At 39.0% G+C, this 17,829-nt stretch overlaps 2 long non-coding RNA genes across 2 annotated transcripts; both read right to left on the bottom strand.

Moving 5' to 3' along the window:
* Window positions 1-402: 402 nt before the first annotated feature.
* On the bottom strand, window positions 403-3,703 carry LOC131360772 (uncharacterized). The gene is made up of 3 exons (XR_009205908.1): window positions 3,660-3,703; window positions 3,028-3,231; window positions 403-839 (listed from the first exon to the last, which is right to left on the bottom strand). It is a non-coding gene; the product is annotated as an uncharacterized LOC131360772 (long non-coding RNA).
* A 5,961-nt stretch (window positions 3,704-9,664) lies between these two features.
* On the bottom strand, window positions 9,665-16,295 carry LOC131360771 (uncharacterized). Its single transcript, XR_009205907.1, has 3 exons — window positions 16,094-16,295; window positions 11,474-11,609; window positions 9,665-11,307 (listed from the first exon to the last, which is right to left on the bottom strand). It is a non-coding gene; the product is annotated as an uncharacterized LOC131360771 (long non-coding RNA).
* Window positions 16,296-17,829: the final 1,534 nt, after the last annotated feature.

Genomic DNA, 17,829 nt, shown 5'->3' with positions numbered 1-17,829 from the left:
GAACAGTGTGTTGAGAGCTTTACCCTGGCCTTGTGTCTGAGGTCGGTCTGCTTGCCATCACGACTCTGCGTCACAGGCTGCCTTGGCCAGCTTTTCTGACCCTTTCTCCGTCACACTTTTACTGTACACTCAGATCAGCCAGTTCTTAAATGTTGCAGGAATATGATAAAGCCTTTTTCACTTTTGCAGACATTTGTATTTACTTGCAATATACATAGTACTTTCAGATATTGAGCTAATGGCATAGTCCTCTCAGTAAACACACACACACACACACACACCTAGGGGCAATTAAAGCAACCTCACTTGACCATAAATACACAATTACAACAATAACAATAATGAATGTGAACCACTGAATTAATTAGCATGCAATTCCTAATTAAAGCTAAACGATGAGTTCCAGTATTTACACACACAGACCTCAGTTCATGAGGAAATTAACATTTTAAAACATACTTCATACGTATATTTTAAACATACTTATGCACATAACTTTTTAATTGTAGATGGAGCAAGCATTCATGCAGAGGTTAAATATGGAATAGTTCAGCTCACTGTTCTAAGAAAAATAATCAATGATAGCAAATATAATTTATTTTCAATATCACCACAACAACACCACTTAACCACACTGACCGTGCTAACAGTTTTATTTTTTAAAGACTGATGCATCAGAATGTCTGCAGAAAAATATATTTTTTTTATTTTGAACGAAGTAAGACAAAACCATGCAGACTCTTACATTATCCAGAAACCAGGAAGTGCTGAAGAGTCTCCCATGATGCAAATTGTAAAGAAACAGCTTTACATCTGACTGGAACTAACACTGGATACTCCTTTAAAAAACACAGCATAAACATCTCCTCTCAGAAAACATCACTGTATCAACAGGAACACATGTTTTTTTCATTAACATGGAGCATTTGTTATACAAAAGAATTTGGACCAAGTCAAACAAGTCTCAAGTCTTGTCATTCAAGTTAAGATCTAAGGTCAGGACTGATAGGTTGCATGTCCTTACCTTTCAGTTTCGATTCCTAAGTCATAATGTGCTCTTTACAAAATTTAAGGTCAGGGTAACATTTAGCGGAGTAAATCTTTACAGATTTTCACGCAGCCTTTTTAAATTGCTTAATCATATTCTAGTCAGACTTTATAAATCAATGGAAATAGATGTGTTATTGAAAGATGCATAACTTTAATTAAAAATATAATAATAATAATATTGCAATTCAATATCACATGAGATGTTATATATAGAAGCTATTTTCACTCATCTATCTCAGGACATTTCAGCTTTGCTTTAGGATTCACTTCAAATGCCAAACAAACTTTGTGGCTTTTGTGTCTGATATTCTTAAACAACATGTTTCAGCTACTGTTAGCAGTGGACCAATCAGAATAGAGAAATGAACAAAACTGTGGTATTGGTTTGCATTGACACTTAGGTTGACTGATGCAGTAAATAATGTTAATTAGAACAGACCTTCATTTAGTGTGTTAGAGATGTCAGCAGTTTGATGACAGAAATTAGGGCTTGATATTTAGCCCAGTTTCACCAGGCACAAAGAAGTGAGAAGCTGTGGTATGTTAGGGTAAATGTGAGCTCAATCACATATTAATGATTTTTTAGTTCAGGTTTCTTGTTTTGATGGACAGCTGATTTTACAGGCTAAACATAATGCATTGCTGCAGTCCTCATGCCTTCACTGATGGTCAATCTGCCTGTTATGTCATTTACTGGTATTCCTAAGAGTTAAATGCCTCTGCTTTATTGCATTACATTGCTTAATACTGCAGTTTGAGCTGCCAGTAATTTGAGAGCTCTGTGTATTAGTGATCTGATTGCAGCTGCTTCGCTGTTTTCCAGCTCTTCAACGAATCAATAAATTGTTCTGATGACACAGAGGTACAATGTGCATGACCATGTGTGTGTGTGTGTGTGTGTGTGTGTGCTTGTGTGTTTAGGAAAGTGCATGCAAGTGCTAAAGCCACTAAGCAAGGTGGGAGGGGGGCTTAGTGAGGAAGAGCTTTCCAAACCGTACTGGAAGTCACGTGATATCTCAAGTGACCCATCACTTCCTGGTTCTTCCACAAGCTCCTCCTGTGGCCTAATATGGTCATGCAGAATGGAGCATGTGCTCTGTCACTGCTAGCATCATGTGCTTCTCTGTCTCTCTATTCGCACAAAATATCTTACTCTCTCTCTCCCTCTGTCTCGCTCTCTCTTCCTCCCTCCCTCTCTCTCTCTCTCTGCCTCTCTCTCTCACGCACACACACACACACATGCACACACAGACACACACACGCACACACACTGCCTCCCGCTCTCTCTCGCGCCCTGCTTGCTTTTATGCTCTGACTCAGTCTCTTGTCTAATAACACCCTCAGTAATCATGTTTTCCAGGGAAAACTTTAAAACTGAGGAACTGTTTTCTTCAGAAACTGACAGCTGATGCATTGATCGAAGACAACTGATTGCAGTTTACTTGCTTTCTTGAAGAATTTCACAGAAAGCCAGTGAATTGCAATCAATTGTCTTCGATCAATGGATTACTAGACACGTTTTTTTTTTATTTATAGATTTTAAATGCGCAATACATGGCACATTTCTGAAAACAGTATAAGAGCTACCTAATTAAAGTGCATTTTATTTTCAGGTCCTGGCTCAAGCCCTTGCACACTCATTTACATGTCAACATTCTTTCAGGAGACTGAATCAAACAATGAGCACAAAAATACGAGGGAGCAGAAACACGTTGCTAATAAACAAACGAATGTGCGGTTTCCCAATCAGCTGCAATCAGCTGATTTGTGTGTGGGTCTATTTTCAGCCTTAAGTCTCTCAACACTGAGCATTTCACAGGAAACAGTCATGGGGTTTGTAATCTTATCCAAACGCTAAAATAGAGTTGAAGGATTATTCAGCTGCAGGTTCGCACCGAGCTGAGAAAGAAGCAGGGGGCTGGTTAGAAGGGACAAGACAGAGAGTGCTAGCTTTCAGGAAGCACAAGTGTGTAGCACCTGCAGAGCTGTATAGTGAGAATGAGCTGGTCTGCTCCTGCTGCTCGTTCTTCTCCCACACACTCCTGCTACTCGCACGGCCCACTCCGCTGTAGAAAGCACCAGAAAGCTTGGACGTGACTCCTGGACATGTACATAATGCTAACAGGAAGCGCATAGCTAAGTGACTCGGAGATGAAAGGGCCGCTCAGTGGAGAAATTTACCTAAACAACAAGATAGTGACAGAAAAGATACTGATCTGTGGTCAGCTGTTACAAGGAAAGTCTTAGCAAATTTGAAACACATAGCCCACATAGTAGTTTCAACAGTTTCACTAGTGTAGTGGAGAAATTACTAGAAGCGTAGGTTTGTGTATATGTGTGTGTGTGTGTGTGTGTGTGTGTGTGTGTGTGTGTGGGTGCAGGTGTGCATATACTCTCATGCAAATCCCTGTCCTCAGGGATGGTTTTATGGATAGGATTCCCCAGCAGTCATCCCTCAAGGAAATGATTTGTGTAACTGCTCCCAGGGAAGACAAACACTCCACTTAAGCAAATTAGGGGCTGTACCTTTAACACCACTGGTTTCAGATGAAATCATATTAAAGGTCAAATAAATGTTTAGAAGAAGTTCCTGTTAATTGTTTACTGACCTTCATCAGGAGTTTCTATGAAAGGACTGCTGCACTGGGGACAGCTGAAAAAAAAAATGGTTAAGATTGAAGATTTATAAAGAAACAAATTAGCAAGATAACAGAGACGGATAAACTTGAAATCTGCCATAACTGCTGTGTACCTGTGACAAAAAAATTAAGGGAAAGTTTGCAAAGTTTTGAATATATTATAGTTTTAGGGGCTTTTGGTAGTAAAAACCCAATTTTTTCTCAGATAGTAACACTTATATGACTTTTTTATAAATGTTTCCACACTGGTGCACACACGGCTGTAGGAACATTAACATCATAACATTTCCATGATGTTTATTTTGTCTCCAGACAGAATTATTGTGTGTAACTAATATCTAATATCATTCTGGTAACTAGATTATTATTTCTGTCTAATATTTTGTTAGAACATTACATGCAGCGGTTAAATACGACCTGTAGAATATTTAGAGAATGTTCGTTCTTATTTAGTCTGTAGTGCCTTCATCGTGTATTACAGCGTCGACTTTAAGGACTGGTCTCATTTTGATAAGAGTCTGCTTTTGAAAATTCCTTTCAGTTTAAGATGTGAGACTACTTTGTCTTAGGTCCAAATTCCACTATTTTCACCCTCTGTACATCTGAGCTCTAAAGTGACAAATGAATTCATGGACACCTCCACCATGTTTGTGTTTTCTTAGCAACAAGCTAGAAAGCTAAGTCATGTGTATTTTACTCCTCAAAACAGCAAATCATTCACTGTTATAGATTTAACAAGCTCATATGTCAAATGAATCTCATTTGTTTATTTATTATTTATTTATTATTAATTTATTGTTTATTGTTGTTGTTTGTTGATGGCGTGATCAACCATGCAGGTTTGATGACACTTGCTAAACTGGAGAGCAATCCCAGTTCCTGAACAGGAATTCTGAGTTGAGAGGCAGTTTCTGAACGGGCATTTCCTCAGAGGTCAGAAATGACTTTATGGAGTTATGCACCAGTATATTTTCACACACCAGATGGATTTCACAATGGAAATGCACATGACACTGCAAGGCCCTGAACCTGCTTCACCTCTAAATTGTTAACAATTGCTGCTCTTGTGTGTATCGTCCTAATATCATACAGGTACACTGTGTTTTGATTGCATGCAGACAAAATCATTTTAAGAACTCGATCATGTTACATTCCGTCCTGTGAAGAACAAGTGGCCCAGTTCTGTGCCAATGCCCGTAGGTGTTCGCCTTATCACACTATTATTATATTTCAATAAAGAAAGCTTTACTTGTGTGTCTGTCTGCTTTTTTTCTTTTCCTTTGAATGTGCAGTTTCTGCCTGCAGGTAAAAGTCGGCTTTCTCTGCTGAGCCTGCTTGACTCGTCTCTCCTGCTCTTTTCCCAGAGGAACTGGTTCCCAAACTTCTTTCCATGGGAAAGCCGGCTGTCACGCCCAGAAACGGGCCTCACGGTTCAACAAGGGGTGGGAGGCATCCGCATTCCTCTTGTGGTGGCTAGAAGAAAGACTACTAGTTCTTTTTGCTGTTGTTGTTGTTGTTGTGGTTTTGGTTCATACAGTTTCAGTACAGCTATAATAAAAGTCACTCGGTTGTGCAATTTCATAGAACTTGATTAAAAGTGCAAAGAGTTAAGTTTGCACATTGCAAGTACTGTAGCAGCAGCAGCCTTCCATGTCTGTGTTTAGTCCTTAAAATAAAATAAAATACAGTACAGCACATCCAAAATAGCAGATCGCCTCATTAGATTGTCGTTACTGACGCAAATGCTTTTGGTTGCAGAGGTATGGAGAATGAGCTGTGCATTTCTGGATGAGCATGTGCTTAAATTTTAGGAAACAAACAAGGCTCAGTGGGGCATGAAGTATGCTGAACACTCGGAGAATGAAGGGCAGGAAAAGGGACGGTTGACATGCATTCACTTTGAGGGACGGGAAGTATGGCTGAAATGGCATCCTGTCTCATAGGAATGTAGTGTATAAAACATGCACAGAAGATTAAAGATATATTTAATTCCCTGAGTTGACTTTAGAAAAGTGTGCCTTTTGGTCATATTTTAAATTAAACTTATCCCAAATCTACAATATTAATTTAAATCTAATGGATACTGTGAACATAAATATCCCTAACCTCTATCATTTAATATAATTAAATTACAGTTCATTACTCATTCATGTTTCTGTTTATGACATTATTTCCCTTGAGGATATACATCTGCAGCCCCTAATGGTGAGAAATCTCACTCCGGTCTATTCACCACACCACCCTCACACTTCCTGATCCACCTTCTGCATTTACTGAGGGAAAGCTGCAAAATGTGGGAACATGTAGCTGACGACTGTGGGAGAATGAAAGTTCAGAGCCCTGAGCAAAACATACACCATCTCTTGGATTTCTTGGCCCTACCCTCATCTGTTTGTGTAAAAAGACATGCCTCTCAGCTCTTTTCTGTGCTCCTTTCCCAGATCTCCAAACAGCCTCGGGATGGCTGTGGTTGATTTGTGTGTGAAGTGTGTGGGAGCGGTATCACATGACCTGAGAGGGAGAGAGAGGGAGAGATAGAGAGAGAAATGTTTAGCTTCTTCTGTTTCCTGTGAGCTGTTCCCAGATCAGATTTCTCATTCTCAGCTGACACTTTATAATAAGTACAGCTGATTCCAGATCAGCAGCTTTGGGCATGAGATGCCATTCCCCTCAGTTTCTAAAGCCTTTTTTTTGAAGGATTTGGAAATTTGGGAAGTTTTCCCTAATTACAGTTTTGGTGTCTGTTTCCCAGCGTATGTAATAACACTGGCTCTCAAAGCATTGTAGTCAAAATAAATGTAATTTTTACATTTGTAATTCTGCTCCATTATGTTTTAATGCTTTTGTGTGGAGGATTTCAACCCTGATTAGCTCTTATAATTATTTCCCCAAGAATCATATTAGAACAGTTTAATGAGATCTGATCTCATGCAATGTCTGTGCAAGGAATTCAAACAAGCAACAGTATTTAAGACCATTTAGTCAACATGATGTTAGAAACTAATCTCATCCCATAACAACTAACCAACAGAGTTATTCAGATTCTTTTGAATTTGCAAGCATGAGCATGTTGGTTTCATTGGACGCGCTCATAGAAATACTGCATTCAATCACTGACCCATCCCAGACTCCTTCTGTGATTTATTTGCTCTGGTTTATTTGATGTGTTCTATGCTAACAGTGCACATTGAATTTTAATTAGCTCAGTATTAAACATGGAATGATTTCAGTTAAAGGATGTTTTGGAATTTCGCCCTCTTTTGTAGAGAAGTGTTATTACAAGCTCCTTGTGGAAGAGCGTTTCATAATGTGGTTTGATACTGCTGTTCCCTCGCTATGCGCATTAATCTCACGGCTGTGAGAGCAGAGATTTGGATAGAATTCAAGGTTAGATTCCAAACTGCACAATGCACACTAAGCATTATACCTAAATAGTAATGACACCAAGGGTGTACTGGCATACTACTGCAGTTTCGGATACAGCCCAAGTATTCATGATTTGTATTTCTCTGATATTACAACAGTGGGATAAGAATAAAATCATATTATTGCACACATTGGTGTAACCGTCACAGTTACTGAGCACCTGATAGAAAAGACAACAATAAGAGTGTATCTTTTAGCTGGTCAGCTCTTACTCTCTTTTAGCTCAGAAGTCTTGCTCTGTGTTCATTCTGCGATATCATAACCTACACAACAAGCTAGTCACCTAACATCACCTGAACTAATTAGATACATTAGACCCTTTGACTGATGGGGGGAAAAACAGCCTGTTATTCTAGAATGTAAGCTCAATGTAAATGCTTTCCCAGAGGCTGTGCACATCTCTGAGGATCTTAGAAGCAGCCTTGACCACTAACTCTAGATTGCTAGCTAACATAGCTAGCGTAAACAACAACACCATAACGCCCATTCAGGTACTTTGTGTGTTTTTGAATCTGTGTGTCTTTTGTGTAGCTTGTGAAAAATATTTATCTTTTGGGGTTAACATGATAGATAAAACCATCACCAGAGTTTCCAGACGAATGAAGAACAAATAGATGTTCAATGAGAAAAAAAAAAGTTTGTCCAACCCAAATGTCCTTCAAAACTGAACCCTTTGTCCTCTTATAGTCTCATTTCAATTCAATTTTATTATTATAGTGCTGGACAATGGACTCTATGAGAAGATATGAGGAAGAAACCTCGAGAGGAACCAGACTCAGAAATGAACCCATCATCATCTAGGGACAAAATCACAGCAGCCTGGGAATGCTTGATTATAAACATTTTAATCAATAATCAGAATTTTGTCAAAGATGTTAACAACGAACCATCGCTTTAAATCACACAAACATATTTATATGTAATCGTATAAAGACAGATGCTGGATTAGTCCATTAGAAATTCTGTGGAAACTGTCACTTTAGTTTTTATTCTGAATTCACTGACTAGACAGATGCTGTTGTGAACATATTCAGAAGGTTTCATAATTAGGCTGTTTCAGTTCAGCAAAATTTGGAACTAAATATTCCAGTTCCCAAAAACACTCTTTTTCCCCAAGCCCATATGCATATGCAAGCTTTTCATTTTTTCTTCTCAGAATGGCTTTTTAACTGTTCTTCCCTGCTTTGGTGTGCTCATCCATTCAAATAATGAGAAGTCGTTGTATACACTTGTACTATTTTCTTTCTTTGAAAAAGATGTATTCCTTATTTAACTCCTCATGGAATAGTATTAGAGAGATTGATTCATCTCTCCCCTTACTTGATCCCCTTGCAAAAGGGAATTAGCAAAGGATCATGTCTACGTTTAAAGGTCAGAGACACTGTTCTTACATGGCTGGAAGAAGAAGAAGAGCAGCGATCTGGCACCACTGTGACCACTAGTTATTCTTACTTTAGTAACAAGACAAGTCCCTTTAACTGATCCTGATTCACTGCAGACCAATTTGCTTAAAGTGTCTATACATAGTGTTCACTTTATTTAGCTGTATGTTAGTCTGGGCAACTGGGCATCATGCTAAGGGAGGTTCAGTGTTTTGTAGTGACAAGCCCAAGACTCACCTCATCACTTTACAACCCCACCCCCAAATTAACTCTGAAACATTCGGATTTCTCAGTGCCAGCATAAATTTACTCTACTATACATATCCACTATACTATGTGTGTGTGTGTGTGTGTGTGTGTCCTGGCTCAACTTGGCAAGCTCACCACAAGCAGCCTGCTCTTAGGCTATTAATCTCTCAATAAGCTCCACCACATAATACACATGCCCTGTGTCAAAAATAGCCTCTGTAATTTTTTATTCACGCTCAGCCTTCATGTGGCTTAAACATCTTAATTTTCTCCTAAAGCATCGCTTTACATTTATCCATTTGGTGGAAGCTTTGATCCAAACCAACTTACAACTGAGAGGAGATTTTGCTTAAAGGCCAGCAGTGGGTTTCAGTAGTGGGATCTGGAGTTGTCCTGCTTCAGCCACCGAAGGACCCACATGTAGACGTAAGGAGCGGCTTTGCAAAACAATGCAACACTCAAGAAAAAATCTTAGTCATTGAAATCATTACTGCAGATGTGCACAGGGAGCAAAACAGCCGCAGAACTGCAGAGTCAATATGAGCTCATCCTCTATATTGGCTTATGGTTATGATCACATGACTAATATATCCCTCATGGTCATGTGAGGAGCTCATGCTGGTCATGTTAATGTTCATTTTGCAGACAATAATCATCTGATATGTGTCGATCTGATTAGATTTATGATGTTTGAAGCTTAAAAAGTACCTTAAATTGTTTAAAACAATAGAAATCAGAGTCTAAGATTGAAACGTGTGTTTATTTATAATTCAGCTTTAATCTAATAAAATATTCCTAATTTTGTTTAGCTAATACAAAAAATCTAAACTTTTTATGTTTATAGAATTCAGATGTTTACTTGTTTAATCAAGACATTACCATGCATTCCTATAATATATTTTTTTTCCATTCCTTACTATGAAACCTTCAATATTAATATAACATACTTCAATGTTATATATGTAATTTATCCAAAACTATGAAAAATTATTGACATGGTGACATCATTCATGCCTTGCTTTAACTATAATATTTCATTTTTGAATGTAGTGTTAGATTTTTATCTCCCAGTTAACAACCATTGCAAATGCAAAAATCCAGCCGAATCTGCAAGCACTCTTCCCTCAAAAGTCCTTAAATAAGCAAATCTTAAATAGGTTACACACCAGCTGCAATGTTTTGATGAAAACACTGCACTATAGATGACTCTGGTACTTTTCCTTGAGAGACTTTTGTTTATTATCTTTCTCCCACAGCTGAGGGAGGAGGTTGAGATGGTTGTCTCTGTTTTCTTTTTGATATGCCCAGGTTAAGGACAGACATGCAACACTGTTGTGTAAACATTAATGTGTGAAAGTGCTCGAAACAGGGCTTGGCATGATTGACGGGAGAAACTGTGGTTTCACGAGCATCTTGCGCAACCTGAGTGACCCATGTACACGTCACGTGAACTCACATCTTCCAAGCGCTCAGCCTATCCTGTCCTCCCATCTGATTAGCTGATGCGACCACTCGGCATATTGCTGCCCTCCAATCAGAATCGGAGCTTGTCTTATAGTGAGCTCATGTGCTTACTCACCAATCACATGAGCTCATCATTCTCTTTTCCTCACACACACACACACATCACGCTGCTTGTGTTTTGCTCTTCTCCCTCTGCAGTCTCCATTTCCAGCAACCGGGGCTGAGCTTTTCCAGGAAGTCAGGAGTTGAGCAGGAAGTGTATAAGTATGTGTTTGTGTGTGTGTGTGTGTGTGTGTGTGCATTTGCAAGACCATGCTCCTTCTCGGTTTCCTCAGTGATGTCAGACTGCATTTTGTGCATCTGATCTCAGTGCTGGAAAAAGCACTGGCGACATGCCAGCTTTGGGAGGGGATTACAGTAATTAACTGTTTTTGCGTAGAGACCCATGACTTCAGCCCAGCTTCTAAACTGACTTCATTGTCTTCACTCGGGTGACTTTAGCTCAGTCTGCTATTGTTCATCCCTCTTCCTTATATGGCTGTTGCCTCCACAGAGCTTTCCATAACAATTACGCACTGGACCACCTCATGAAGGGGGTTTCCTTCTTACTCTGAACGCCTTTGCTGTGATTTCAGCAACCATATCTGGGAAGAAAAGCTAAAAGCTAGCCGTGTCATCAATAACAACGTTAGCAAGGTCAGGGTGTCACTGGTCATGAGAGGCTGAGTAATAGGCTGACCTCATGAAAAAAAGAGAGGCACTGGACATGGTTGTTTGTGCTCCTCCAGTGGCCTTCACTTGCTGGAGACTTGCTGGCTTTTAGCCAGGCTGCAATTAGTCAGGCCTGATTTGTCATGCAGTTATGGACATCACACAAACATTTTACTTTTTAATTTAGAAATACAGTCTCCGGAAATAGATTACAGAGTGATGATGAATATACAAACTGAATTACTGAGCATGCAAGGGACGTGATGACGAGTGTGTAAGTGTTTGTGTGACTGTGTCTTGTAGTGGGTTGGTACCCTGTCCAGGATATGTTCCAAGTGGCTAGGTCCCCCTGGGCTAGGCTCCAGGTTCCCTATGCAGGATAAGTGCTACAGAAAAAAAATGGCTGAATTAATTACATGTTGATTTCAATCATACAAAACATATGATTGATTTTTTATGGATCTTGTCTTTCAGATAAAACATGTTGAAAAATCCCCCTACATCATCTCAGAACTGTTGACTCTTTCACACTGCATGACTTCACTTGCTTACTTTAGATATTGGTGTTGCTGTTTGCTGCAGGGTTGTCAACACTACGAGGCTCAGACAGTACATGACCTTTCACCTGGAGAAATCCCCGCCAAAGCAGCACTAATCATGAGTGCTGCCTAGCATGTGATTCGGCGACCTTCTCACATATTTGTAAAGAAACAAGAAAAAAGAGAAAGAGGAAAAGACTTTGAAAAAAAAGTGTGTAGATGCTGGAAGCAACAAAAGCCTGTTTTTGATGTGAAATTATAGCTCTTTGTATCCTACACAAACAGGTAGACAATAAACCCGATTCAGGGATATGCTGCATGTGACAGCGGATCAATTCGATTTTATCTCAGGATCTAAGTGGCTGTTACTCATTGCTGTACTTGCACCTAGTTGCTGCAGGGTTACACCAGCTGAGAAAGTGAAACATGCTTAAAAATATCAGAGCCTCAGCAATCACTTATGGAATATGAAAATCACATTAGGAAACTGGACATGCTAGACGAGGGGCAGTTGTGAGGAGGGGTGATAGCTGGTGTTAGTTTCAGGGCCTAAGATTAGTCAGTGAGTGAGAAATTGGGGCTGAAATCATGTAGTATACTAGACTTTATGCTATTATTTAGTGGACTTCATGACTTCACAGGAACCCGTAAACCATCAGCTAGAAAACCTAAGCATCACTGATCCAGTTGTTATGTTACAGAGGTGAAAGGGGGTTTATTTTGTGTATGGTCTACATAATGTGCAGGGCATTTAAAAAAAAATACCCTTGGGAACAGCTCATCATGTGAAAAAAAAAAAAAATCATTTATTTTAAGTTTTGACTACAAAATCTAGCCAAAGAGCCTACCTTTGTACTTTGTACACCTACATTGTACCTATAGATACAATGATATCAGACTGGGAACTTCTTTGAGTAATAACAATCTGTTTCTTATTCACTTTGACGGTTGCTCATTCTGATTTGGTTCATGAGATAACGTATGGAAAGGAAAAGCCCTGAAAAAACTGTGGATATATCGGGTCTGTGTTGGTGCCACTAAATGTCCTGTGGAAAAAGGACAAATATGAGAAAGACTTGCCATCTGCTGTTTGGTGTACTGTTCCTTTAAAAAAAAAATCCCCCTCTCTGATGTAAGGCTGCTGAAATTGAGCAGACTGGGTCTCACATTGTCTCATCTAATGGCTTTTGTGTAGTCGTACATTCTACACATATAATGATCCAAAAGGTCATTATTAAGCTATATAAATATTAAGCTATATAAATATAGGCAACCAAGAAGCTTTTTCCTTGGCTCGCTGAACATCATTCTTACTTACTGTTATCAACTCATATTCAGTGAAAAAACCCCAAAAAATATTAGAGTTAGCCAAAGGCAATGAAATAGTTTCAAGAGCACATAATCAATTTCCATAGAAAAGAGGAGTGACATTTTTAGGAGGAAAATGTCATTTCTCTATTTGATTGCATGAGAACTGTGACTCATTGTGTATAAGGTTCACATTTTTACAATAATTGTTTTACCTATTCTCTTGAAGCAGGATGAATATTGATGCCAAATCAGCGGGAAACATGAAAACAAACCCCTCTGTACATTAAACAAAAAGTATTTCTCTTTGAGATTGTGAGAGATATTTACCAGAATTACAGCTGATGGGGTAATTCCTCTGTAATCACCTGGTACTCTTTCATCAGTCTGTTCTTCTCTTCAGCACACGGTATCCACATGCAATACGCATACAGCACCAGCCCTATCACCTTTTTCAGCCCAATCTCTCTATCTTTTACCTTTTACCTCTTTTGATATTGATTTCATAAAATAACCATCACTAGCTTCGGGAAACCTGAACTAAAATCAACAGGTGTAGCTCCATGACATGAAGCTGTATGTAGTTCTACGTGATGTCACATCTAAATTGATCTATATTGTTGTTGTTCTTGGTGTGTGAATTATACTCATGCAGAACTTTGAGAATGATCAGAACAGAAACCCTCTACAAAAATCATGTGAAACCCTTGTTCTGTTCTAAGGAAACTGCAACACACACACGCTGTTTCCTGTGTGTGACAGGAAGCACGGGTGGAATGTCAAAAGAGAGGAGCTGCTCTGGTCAGAATGACATAGCACATAAGATCACATGCTCAAACACACAGACACACACACACACAGACACACACACACACACACACACACACACACACCATGTGAAAAAAAACAACTCTTGTTGTTTTACCATATATTGTATATAAAAGACCTAACAGTGAATCAGTCCATTTGACATTAGTTTTATTCTTCATCAGTGGAAACGTTTGACATGAAAAGTTCTTAGTTTATCTTTTCAAATCATCTAACCTGACATGAGCAGCTAAAAAGGTAATCATTTTGCACTTGCTTGGGGCATTTTGCTGACTATCAAAGCAGACTTTAAATAGGTTTGCAGACTTGTCATGTTTACTACGCATCTGAACTCAAAACACATTTTCTTTAGATAGTATCATAAATTCATGAAATCAGCATATTGCAGGCACGTTTCCCCTGAACACTGTGCTTAGTCTTACAGGTGCTCAAGTGGTGTGAGGTTAGACTTGTGGTTGAAGTACTTCCCCTGGGAACATTACAGAAATTTACAAGAATCACTCTTGCAGCTGCTTCACTAACATGTGAGACCTCATTAAGAAGACCTCACTGTGACTGTCCCTTCACTCTTGACCTTTTGCGAAGACTTTGTGTCCTGTTTTCTCTTGTTTATTGTCTTGCTTTTTAGTACCATCCATTCAGTATGGAAAACCTTTCTTTATCAGCCCCCATACTTAACCAAACATGCTGGATATTTCTACCAATCTTTTCCATGAGTCATTTCATTTGTGTTTCCAGCTCCAAAGAATAACCCTGCTGGTGGATTATTGATGTCTGGATAGGAATTATTTTAGCCTATACTCCTCTTCAACCTCCGCCCATTTTAAACACACTCACGCCCTGGCACATACACGTACCGTTTACCCTGCAGCTTCCGTGTAACAGTGCTACCTAGAATAGGAGTCTTATCTTATCAACGGTTTCTGTGGTGGAATGCAGTCTTTTTTTCTGTTTCCAGGTCCCAGGTGGCAGATTTCCCTGCCTGCAGAGAGTCTGCTGTAAGCTGGAGGCACACATTAGGATGGGTTTGTCAAACCCTATTGACAAACAGGTGGGGTTAACATCGAGCTGTGAACCTGGGGTAAGTGTCTTCTCAGAAGCTGGTGATCTGTACTCAAACCCCAGGGTCTCTCTGCTCCCCCTCCTCCCTTCATCTTAACAAAGGTAGAGACTGTGCTTTGGGCCTCACTGCTGAGCTCACTTGCATGCCTCTTTTTTCCCCACACTGGCCACGTGGAGTCAGGCAGCAGCCTGCTCACATTTGTGCCCAGCTTTAAACCATGCACGTGAGTCTAAAGCAATGCTGGAACATGACTTTTGGTTTTAGCTCCTTTTTTTAACCCCAGAGCAGCGTCTGCACTAATGTTACCTCATTCAACCTTAAAATCAAACATGATAAAGTAGCTTAGTAAAAAAAATATCTGTAAGAGCAGTGAAGGAATGATCATTCTCTGAAGCACAGTTCAAGCAAAACACAATTAGAAAAGCTATATTTACTACAGTATATACTCAGTATGCTGAATGCATGTAATGCATATAATGTACACAAACCCATATTTGAAAGCATTTTCTCACACTTTTATCAGTACTATACAATAAAAATAAAAGGTATTTGCTTGCTTGTGCTTTGTTTGCAAAGGTTAACTTTGTTCATGTAATCTGCAGAAGAATGCAGGCATGTGACTACAGTGTGTATAATAAATTTTGCTAAGTGAAGGACATGCAAGCTTAAGAGGAACACGGCCAATTCTTAGAAACTTGCGTAGTGTTCCAGGAAAGAAAAGCAGCATAGATAAAGGGCAGGCACACAAGCCTTTAAACACTGAGCTGTTGTACTGGGAAACAGCTTGTGTGGTATGGGGTGGAGGCACCCTCTCCTTCTGTGTACTGTAGACTTGTTACTCTGGTTTTTTTAGATACCAAACAGAACTGTTTGTACCTACAAATTGCCAGATGCACCCTAGTGATTCAATGTTTATGCAAATACACTGAATTTGTTTGTGTTAGTTACGGTATTCTGTAAAAATATAGCAATATTATTTGTATTGCACTCAGTGTTTTTTTCCCCCTGCAAATAGCTAAAATTTCTTCTGAATATCTACAAATATTGATTGAACAGATAACACACTCTAAGCCAATACAGTTGCAGAAACGAAAGGAGTCAATGAATGAAAATAATGAGTCATTATTAAAAGAAATCTTCCCAGAAAATCATACAAGCATTGTAATGAAATTCAGTACTGCAGCTCATCTGCTAGCATGTCCATCAAATCTTTCTGGAATCAAACAAACTCAAAAAATGAAATAAATCTGATGAAGTATTATATCAGACAGTCAGCCCAGGGCAGAGCATGCCAAAATCTATTTAAAATATGTCTCAGTGGCTAGCTACTGCTGTCAACTATAAATAAGAGATTCTTTCAAGGCAAAAAGCAGTATGCCAAAGAAGGAGTATGACTCAATCCTCAGTTTTTATAAAACAGTAGGTGAGAAGTACCTGATGACCGACTGCTCCTGCTGAGATTCTGTAGTGTGGAGCCGGTGCTCACTGCTCCATCGCATAATGCAGCGGGATTGCAGCAAAAGAGCTATAACAGTCAAAAATAGCGGAAGGCATTTTGTGTCTGCTATATAACTGTGGTATTGGTGTAAACATTGTTCCTTGTAGTTAAATTGTACTTGTTTAACAACACCTGAGTAAATTGTTAACTCGTGGAAGGGTTAAAAGAATGATTGTGGTTTGTGCATCATAGGTCACATGACAAATGACAACATGGCGGATATAGTATGATGCCAGGCAGTAGGTACTGAATCAAATGTAGTATGCACTGAATCAGATGCAGTGGGTAATGAATCAAATGCAGTCGGTAACAAATCATGGCTGTATGTACTGAATCAAATGCAATAGGTACTGAAACAAATGCAGTAATTAATGAATCCGATGCAGTATGTACTGAATAAAATGCAGCATGAACTGAATCAAATGCAATAGGTATTGAATCAAATGCAGTAGGTAGTGAATCAGTTGCAATAAGTACTGAATTAAATGCAGTAGGTACTGAATCAAATGCAGTAGGTATTTAATCAAATGCAATAGGTATTGGATCAAACGCAATAGGTAATGAATCACATGCATGAGGTACTGAATTAAATGCAGTATGTACTGAATCAAATGCAATAGGTTTTGAATCAAATGCAATAGGTGCTGAATTAAATGCAGTATGTACTGAATCAAATGCAATAGGTTTTGAATCAAATGCAATAGGTGCTGAATTAAATGCAGTATGTACTGAATCAAATGCAATAGGTATTGAATCAAATGCAGTAGGTAATGAATCAAATGCAGTAGGTACTGAATCAAATGCAGTAGGTGCTGAATTAAATGCCATAGGTAATGAATAAAATGCAGTAGATGCTGAATCAAATGCAGTAGATACTGTCACATATGTGATTTCGGAAGCATGCATAAAAATGACTCTCAGTCACATTTAGAAAGTTTTCCAAGAAGGTCCAGACTAATTATGAATTTGAATGGAATACTGAGGAACTATACCAGTTCAGAAAAGTAAAGTTATTCAATTCACAATTGCAATTTGTGAATAAAATGACCCAGCAGTGTTAGGGGCACAGTGGTAAAGCTCTCCTACAAATACTTTGAGCACTATGGCATTGTGACACCACCAGTGTGTAGGTAAAATAAACTAACAGGAAAATATGAAAGAGTCAGTCTTGAGAGCTTGATCATTTTTGTTGCAATGGTTGAGAGCTAGTTGACTGTAGACCAGCTGTCCAAGTTCTAATAATGGTTTATCTTCATGGCTACAGTTACTAGCAGCTGTCAGTGCACTAGCCCAGCAGGAGGTTTGTGTAATTAGGCCAGTCATGTTAATCTCCTGATGCTACTGACTCCAGACTTTCTCAGGGGAAATCTCCAGAGGAAGGTTATCAGAGGCTGCTATCATAATTATCACTCACTGGTCTGGGCTTTTAATGATTAAGGCTGGGTGTTTAGAGTGTCGTGTTAACAGGACCTGCACAAAGAAAAGTACATCGTTTCCTCGAGGTCTGGCATATAACAGGGTTGTGAAACTCTCCTACTTCATCAGGAGATTTGTGCTTTTTTGTGCTGTCTTACACACCACAGCCCAAATAAATTTCAGAAAAATGTCTCCCTGATGATTAGCTGTCTATTTCTCATAACAAATTCTTATCCTGCTCCATAGAGAAACACAG

The sequence above is a fragment of the Hemibagrus wyckioides genome, linkage group LG10 (assembly GCF_019097595.1).
Source record: "Hemibagrus wyckioides isolate EC202008001 linkage group LG10, SWU_Hwy_1.0, whole genome shotgun sequence".
NCBI lineage: Eukaryota > Metazoa > Chordata > Actinopteri > Siluriformes > Bagridae > Hemibagrus > Hemibagrus wyckioides.
This window is presented reverse-complemented; position numbering and strand designations above follow the sequence as displayed.